The sequence below is a fragment of the Zychaea mexicana genome (assembly GCF_025766255.1).
Source record: "Zychaea mexicana strain RSA 1403 chromosome Unknown BDB00scaffold_179, whole genome shotgun sequence".
NCBI lineage: Eukaryota > Fungi > Mucoromycota > Mucoromycetes > Mucorales > Lichtheimiaceae > Zychaea > Zychaea mexicana.
This window is the reverse complement of record NW_026516842.1, coordinates 56,805-65,673: the sequence shown is the minus strand read 5'-3', so window position 1 is coordinate 65,673 and position 8,869 is coordinate 56,805. Positions and strand designations below refer to the sequence as shown.

General features: G+C 42.4%; 1 non-coding gene across 1 annotated transcript; it reads right to left on the bottom strand.

The window, feature by feature from the left end:
* Window positions 1-5,434: 5,434 nt before the first annotated feature.
* Window positions 5,435-5,507, bottom strand: BDB00DRAFT_t129. Its single transcript has one exon. It is a non-coding gene; the product is annotated as a tRNA-Thr (tRNA).
* Window positions 5,508-8,869: the final 3,362 nt, after the last annotated feature.

Here is an 8,869-nt window from a genome sequence, read left to right as displayed (position 1 = left end):
CTCCTCTAGCCTAGGAATACTTGGATGCAGGCTAGCTTGACAGTGAAATCCTTAACTAAAATTAATTGCTATGGATTGATACCCAATGACCCACATTATATAAGAATGTTTACATTCTGTTTCTCTTATTCATTTTGAGATCGCTGTTCAACGTACAATAATAGGCTAGTTGCCGGAATGGAGTCCGATGATGTGGTTGGTTAACGCTCTTCTAGCCGCGCTTTTATTCTCAGATAAACAATAAAAAGAAAATTCATTCTACAATCTAGTACTTTAGTTCTTTCTAAGCTATATATTACAATTTTTTTGTCTAAGTATATGATATTATAGGAAGGGCCAAATCAAGCGTTGATACCAAGGGCGGGTCCCCACCACATCATCGGACTCCATTCCGGCAACTAGCCTATTGGTTGTCGTTCCTAACCCAATCATGGTTGCCTCTATTCCGTCCTCAGATGTGGTTGGTGTGTTCTCCGTGGACGAAAAAATTGTTGTAACTACTTGTCTGCCACGTGCATGTTGGTCGCGAGGGCGATAATAATAATGTTCAAACGTCTCGCTCTTCTTGCTCCAATGGCCATGTTCCTTGATCATATCAACGTCTATGCCTTTTTCAGCAGCCTTTGTACTCGCCGCCGAACGCGTGGAATGTGCCTTAAAAATGGTAGTATCAATGCCTGCCTCGGCTATGACCTTAGTAACCCAGTTCGCAACGGTTACAGGACTTGCTACTCTTGGAGTCTTGTAAATGTTGGCTAAAAAGAGTGTTTGATCTGTAGGTAAATTGCAGCGCAACGGTTGTGATTTCTTCATCCAAGTGTGTAGGGTGCGGACAGGGCATATGGATTGGTCTGCAATGACACCAATTTTTGAATCTTTGACTTGGCTCTCTTTTGGTTCTCGAGCAATGAGGGTCATGCCAATACATTCTCCGTTGTCATATTGTATATGCACGTCTCGTAGTTGCAAGCGTCTAATGTCCGATCTTGTGCGCCACATGGTTGCCAAACACAGTAACATGATGGTTTTCTTTTGGAGTTTGTCCATCGTCAGTTGCTCCGTTGGGCCCCATTCCTTCAGTAAGGTTATCACCTTGTCCGTATCCCAAATTTCTTGACTAATATTAGGCCTCTTGAATGTTGTGCGTCTTTTAGCAGCAAAGAACCGTTTGACGTCTGGGTGCTCAGCAATGGGCTGTCGCCATGGATGTGTAACGCCAAACACTGACGCAATCGATGATCGCATTCCATTGAGGGAATCATATCCTAAGTCTACGTTGGCTTCCAGGAACTCTACCAGCATCTTGGGATTATATTGTTCCGGGTCTTGAATAGGAACCTGAGCACGACACCATTTGGCATAACGAATCCAATAATGATTGTATTTCCTTCTTGTTGATAAACGGGTGGCTTTTGTTAAAAATTTTGTCGTTTCCTTGCTATAGCCTTCTTTGTGCCATGTGCGTTCAATAATCGCCATGCGACTAAGTTGATTCGTTGGTTGATCGGCATTATTAATGGTGGGTCCCGTACTTGGTTCAAAATCATCGGCCACCAAAACTGGGTTGGCCACATCGGAGTGACCAACACGGCTTGTTGCACTCGATCTTGATTGAATTTGCGGATGACTTTCGGAATCAGTTGCCATGGTGGATGAAGGTACAATCCGCGTTTCAGCCATGGTTGTTGGAAAGCGTCTACTGCTGCTTGATTGCCATCCGGTTGCCTCGCCCAATACGTCGGAAGTCGATTGTTGTGCCTCCCTGCAAAAGCGTCGATCGTTAGCGGTCCCCATTGCTGTAGAATCTTGTAGAATTTGCTGTACGGCAACGTCCATTCGTAAATCGGTTTGCGCTGTCTGCTGAGCCGATCCGCCGCCACGTTCTTGACGCCCGCAATATGAGAGAATCTGACTGTGAGGTTGTAATCGAGACATATATCTTGAATGTCTAAGGCGAGTTGCTGCAGTGATATGGATGCCGTACCGCCTGCCTTGCTTGCATATCTTAGCGCTGTTATGTTGTCGGTGTAGATGTGTATTGTTGAGTTTGCAAACCGTTTTGCATAGATCTCCAACGCTATCTTGATCGTTGCTAGTTCTCGAACATTTATCGATTCGGATTCTTCGTCAGTGCGCCAATATCCTGCGAATTCGCCTAATTCGGATGCTATTCCCCACCCAGACGCCGCCGCATCTGTATGGATGGTTACTGCTGGTAATTCTGGTGGTGGTCGATGGATAGGTAAGCCATTCCGGCTCTCTGCGAGGGTGAGCCACCAATTCAAATCCTGTATTGCCAGTGTGGTTAATTGGCATGGAGCCTCCCACCCTTGTCGTGTCTGTTGCAATGTTGTGGTCAATGCACGCTGTATGTGTCGTATATGGAGTAGGGCATCGGCAATTGCTGGAATCATCGCTGTCATCTTACCAAGTAATCCGGCGATCCATCGGCACAAGAACACTTGGTTTTTGGCTTGCTTGATGCGTCGCACCAGCTTGTTCAGTTTGTGTGTTGGCACTTGGATAAGTCCCGTGATCGTGTTGAATTGAAAACCCAAGAATTCTTGTACTTGTTTCGGTTTGAGGTCGCTCTTCTTGTGGTTGATGATGAAACCCAAGGACGTGAGATGGTTGATCATTTTCTCGCAATCTTGTTTCAAGCTGGTTGCCGATTGATTCAATAGACACACGTCGTCGATGTAGTAGCAAAAGCGCATCCCCTGGCGTCTGAGTGGTTCTAGGGCATATCGAAGTAGTTTCGACCACACTCGTGGCGCCATGCTTGCCCCAAAGGGGAGCGACCTGTACCGCATCACTACACCATCTTTGGTCTCGAATGTCAAAAAGTCTCGCGAATCAGGGTGGATCGGAACCACCGTGTACGCATCTCTCATATCGATTTTGCAGATAAAATCCTTGGCTTCGATCAAATCCCGTAGGGCTGGCAAACCTTCCATCCGAAATTTCTGATACTGGATGAATCGGTTTATCTTGCGGCCATCGAAAATCGGTCGAATCTTCGTAGGTTCTTGGATAGTAAACAATGTCGACAAAAACCGGCGGTCTTGGGTAGGTGATCTCTCTATCACTTGTGCTACTTGAAACTGTGCCACGGCCTGGTCGATCCTGGTCTGTGCTGCCGCATCCTGTGTCACCCTCTTGGAAAACCATGGTTGTGGTTGCGTTTGAAATTGAATTTTGTAGCCCTCTTGGACGATAGACAAAGGCCATGGATGGTTCGTTATCTTCTTCCATTGATCGGCAAAATATAATAGGCGCGCCCCCGGTGGAATACCATCGGGGGGAATTGTGTAGTGTTGTTCCGTCAACGGCGGCACTACTGTCTGGGATTGGGATTGGTCTGATTGGTGTTGTTTTGGCTGTAGTTGTTGTTGGGTTTCGGTCTGCCAAAAAAAGAGCTGGACTTGTAGCCACCCCTGCCGAAGTTGTTGAATCTGCGGCCCCGGCCTCGGCCTCCACCATTGTTATATCCGTTATATCCATTGCGGTTTCTGTTGATGGCTGCTCTGATAATTTGTTGATTGTATCTGGCTTGTTCAATTTTTTGCACCATGTCTTGGCTGAACGCCAGGTCTTTGCCTGCTTCGTCTTCTTCCTCCATATATCGGACACTCGCTGGTAATTTGAGGGCTTTTGAAACTGTTGTTCTTGCCTCTCGCTCTTGCTGTTTTCCTGTCGCGAAACCATAAACTGCAAGTCGTCTAGCTTTTTCCATGATCTGCCTAAGGTCTTGTTCATCGTTGTCGCTACCACCTCGCTCGATAAGTTGTTGCAAGTTGTCAAAGATCTCTGTTGCAGCTCGAGCCGCGTTTCGCATCCGGTCTGCGTCCTTGTACTTGCCATTGATTGTTTGATTGGCGTCCAACGTCGCTTTTTTGAGTTCGTGGACAAATACTTTGTTGACAGCACCTGATCGGGTCCATTTATCGCCGTCATACTTAATGAGGTCTCTCTTGAAAATCTTGAAATTGTCGTCTAAGTCAAGTTGGGTCGAGTCGTCGAGTTCACTTCTAATGTCGATGGGCAGCTCTGGTCTGTCTCCTCAGTCGCGTTCCTCGAGTTTTGTGCGAAGGCGTTGCTCCAATTCTTCAAGTACTTGGAGTCTTTGTGCGTAGGTTTCTTCATTTGAACTCATTTACCACGAATGCGCGGCTTAGAAAGAACTAAAGTACTAGATTGTAGAATGAATTTTCTTTTTATTGTTTATCTGAGAATAAAAGCGCGGCTAGAAGAGCGTTAACCAACCATATCTGAGGACGGAATGGAGGCAACCACGATTGGGTTAGGAACGACAACCAATAAAGTATCCTTTTTTATTACAGTATTCAAGTATACCGTAACATTTAAACACACACATCAGCTTTCATTTTAAAGATACCAAATTTTGCCTTTTTAATATACATGATGGGTTCGGTTCTTCAGTTAGATTCTTTGGTTCTACGGTTCTCATCGGTTCTAGTCAGTTCGGTTCTTGCTTTAGATGGTTCGGTTTAGTTCCCTTCAAGAACCGAACTGAACTGAACCATGCGGATCCCTAGCCACGTGGTCACAAGTAATAAAACGTATCTTTTAACAACCCTCTACTCTCTAATTACCCTTTGTTCCTATCCTTTCTCATTAGCTACGGATCCACCTACCAAAAAGCAACTCGACACTACGACACATGTGTTGCAGCATATTTCGGCCTGAAGCATGAACCAATGAGGAAGATAAACCTTAGATTATGTTTTTAATAAAATAATAAATAAATAAAAAATTATAGATCATATAATTTTAAAAAAGATTATAAAAAATAGTGAAATTAATTTTTTGTTTAAAAAATAATTTCTTAAACCCTATAAAATTCTCAACCCCTAGGATTGCTCTCAACCATTATGTTTGGGAAAAACTAGGCTAGGAGGAATGACGACGCCTAGTTCATTTAAAAATCAACGAAGTTAGATTTTTATTTGAACGCTTGATAGTATAATAAGATATCATAATCTTGTTATTTATAACAATATTATAGATATTGTTATACTTCTGAGATTCATGGACCAATAGTATACATTGTCTGTGTACCTTTTTCTATCCTTTGCACTTACAAGAAGTTACCACACCAATCACAATAACACTTCTTCAGAAACCTTGCAGCACCAATCCCCTCAACTCCTCCCATGATTATTCATCGACCTTCATCAGATTTGTAATCGTATTAGTAATATCGTTATTGTATATGTTATTAGTTCTTTTAAGTTGTTCAAAAGGTATAAATACCTTCAATAATCGTACATAAGGATATCAATCAATTATCTACATACTCTTTTCTATCCCTATTCTCTTATCCCCTAGCTACGATATCTCCGCCAAAAAGATTCGATACATGGAAAATATAGCTAAGACAGCAAAAAAAAATAGTCTTTTGACTGATATATGCCTTCTAACAGAATCGAACTGTTGACCTTCTGCTTACTAGGCAGACGCTCTGCCAACTGAGCCAAGAAGGCGAGATGTCCTAACACGAAGTGTGTGGGGCTTTCCAGCCTCATTCATTCACGACGAACGAATTCTGGCTTCGGCCAATTATGGGCGATTTCGGTGGTGGATCTTTCTGCCGGCGATGGTCATCCGATCCACAGGTTTCCCCCCCTAACTCCCCACAATTCTTCTCGCACCCCCTATCCGGGGATTATCATACTTCTTTTTCCCTTTCTGTCAGTTCCCTTTATTTTTCTTATTTCCCTTAGCTCTTTTTCTGAAAATAATTCTGTCATTTCCTCTCGCGTCATTTTACGTTCCTTCAACTCTAAATCGTGCCGGCCATAGGCGCCGAATATTATTTCTTCTTTATGCTTCTTTTAACGGGACCCGTCCCTTATATTTCTATCCATCCTTATTTTCCGTATTATACTCTCTCACATACTCATGCTACCTGCCCTGCGCAGTTTATATTATTCTCCGTTGTCCTTTTTCCCTCGTTACCCTCACCTTGTTACCATGACCCTGTAATTCATGGCCCCTCTTATTTTCCGTCGTACTCCCTCTCTTATGTTTCTATCCGTCGTATAGACATTGCTATATCCATTTCCCTATTTTTCCGTCTTCTACTCCGTCCAAACTATCTGATAGAGATCGTTGTCCTCTGTGCCTGGCGTCGCTCTCGGCCAAGCGCGCCCAGTTGACAAGGTGTATAAAAGGGGATTAACCCCCATGATAAAATAAAGATTAAGCGTTTTCAGATATATATTCGTAGATTGACAATTGACATCGGAAGTGGAACTTGCCGTTATTGTAATCGTGTATCTGTGTATTTGTATTTCGCGTTCATCATACCCCTGATTCCTTTTTATTTTCTGAGTTCTGTCTATTTGTATTTTACCGCATATCAACCCTATTCTTCTGAACCCTTTCTACCTTTTCCCCTTTTTATATACTACCTTTTGTCCTTTTCCAAACACCACACGTGTCAGTTCTTACAGATTATAAAGACACATGTGTGGTTGTACCTATTGTTGACGAGCACTAGAGTTAAAACCCGATTTCAGAGTGCTTTCAGTATGCTCTGAAATTTTTCTTTCAATGTGCTTTCAGTGTGCTTTCAGTGAGAATTTACTTTCAGAGCGCTTTCAGTACGCTTTCAGAGCCGTGATGCAGCAAATAAATTAAAATTGGCTCCCCTACTAAAATCCTTCTCCCCTAAAACAATCTGGGATGACCCCTTTTTTACACCACCTGGACTGCTGTGCTTCTTCCCACTCTGAGACTTTTAATGCCACTATGCTTGTCTCCACCACTTTGCTTTTTTCACCTTTTTTATTTTTTTTTGCCAATTACTAAATGAAATTCTTCAACATTTTTATTTATTTGACCATCTATAAGTCAAAATGCTTTTTAAATCTGAAGCGATTTCTATAATTCAAAACTTGTTTTTTATTTTATTCTTTATTACAACTACAGCAGCGTGAAGCCAAAAAATAAAAAGACCTGACCTGAGGTATTTTGCTTTTAAGAGTAGATTACTTTTATTTTATATGGTAAATATGTAAGAGCACAGCTATTGTTTATTTGAATAGGGGTAACAACAACACTGGAATGGAGCCTCCCCAAAGGAATGACACACTGCCACTTATATGGTTCGATTTCTAAGTAGTAGACGTCCATACGTAGCATCCTAAACGACTCAAAGACTTGCGTAATTGGTTGTAGGTACTCAACAAAAGCAAAAACGAATTGGCAGAAATTACCGTCGGTGGGATTGTGCAGGTTGTGGACAAAGAAATATTAAATGCACCCAGGACGAACGATCGCTTCAGTATGAAACTGAGTACTTGGGCAAATGACTCGGACATAGGTGCTGGTGTTTATGTGGCGAGACATTTCGGAAATGAATGTTTGGCCCAGGAGATCGACTTTTGCAAATTTGTAGAGGTGATCACTGACCTGATTACCACTAGTGCTGGCGAGTGACACAAAATTCATGTCTGGAAACATCGATTGGTAATACTCGACAAGATAGTGGTAGTGGCACGTATCCATGTATACCTTTTTGCCCGTCTTGAGGGGAAGACATGATGGTGGCAGCGAAAACAGGTCTGTTCCTGGGTGCAAAGCAAAGGAACACGACCATGTAGCTGGCGCAGATCATCTATACAAGGACTACTTTGCTGAAGATTCCGTATATGACGATAAAGACTTTTGGCGCGTCTACCGTATGGAATGTGATCTTTTTTTACATATAGTAGAAGGCGTAAAACAGCATGACAATTACTTCGAACAAAAGTATGATGTTGCATTAAAACTGGGCTATTTGACGTTGCAAAAAGTATCTGCTGCGATGAGACAACTTGCTTACAGAGACAGTGCCAAGGTAGTCGAGGAATATCTTCGGATAGGTGAAAGCACTGCTTTAGAGTGTTTAAAGCGTTTTTGCTCGGCAGTAATCAAGGCTTTTGGTGACGATTATCTTTGTGTGTCCAATGCAGAAGATACCAAGAGGGTATTAGCTTTTGTTGAAAAGCACAACTTTCCGGGCATGCTTGGGTCTCTTAATTGCATGCACGTCGAATGGAAGAATTGTCCTACTGCTTGGAGGGGCCAGTACCAAGGAAAAGAAAAAAAGGCCACAATTATTCTTGAGGCAGTGACATCCTGTGACTTATAGATCTGGCACGCATTCTTTGGGCTCACTAGTTCCCTCAATGATATCAATGTGCTACATCATTTACATTTGTTTGCTGATCTTACTGCTGGTCGTACATTACCCGTCGAGTTTACTATTAGTGACCACATATATAACAAAGGATACTATCTCACTGACGGAATTTATCTAAAATGGGCAACTTTAATACAATCGATTCCTGGCGAACCTATAGCACCAAAAGAACAGGTACTGAAATATGATTGCACTATGCTTTTATTAAAACCTATTTTCTATGTAGTTATTCAAAAGAAAGCAAGAAGCATATTGCAAGGTTGTCGAGTGTGCTTTTGGTGCATTGCAGTCATGCTTCGGTATAATCCAACAACCTGTAAGATTATGGAAACGTGAAGATATTCATAACGTCATGACTTCGTGTAATATCTTGCATATTATGATCGTGGAGGATGAGCGTGCTAGGTACAAGCTATCATTGCAGATTAATACAGATAATAGCCGATTCCAATACCACGATCCAACGACACCACAGATCAATCGCGATCAACAAACTTTAGAAGAGTTCATCCAACGGCATCTAGACATTAGAGTTAGTCAAGTTCATGCACAGTTGAGCGAAGATTTGATCGATCATCTATGGAGCCGTCATAGAGAGAGCTCAGAATAAACATTGATCGCTTAATTTTAATTGCTTACATGTTCGTCATTCCCATC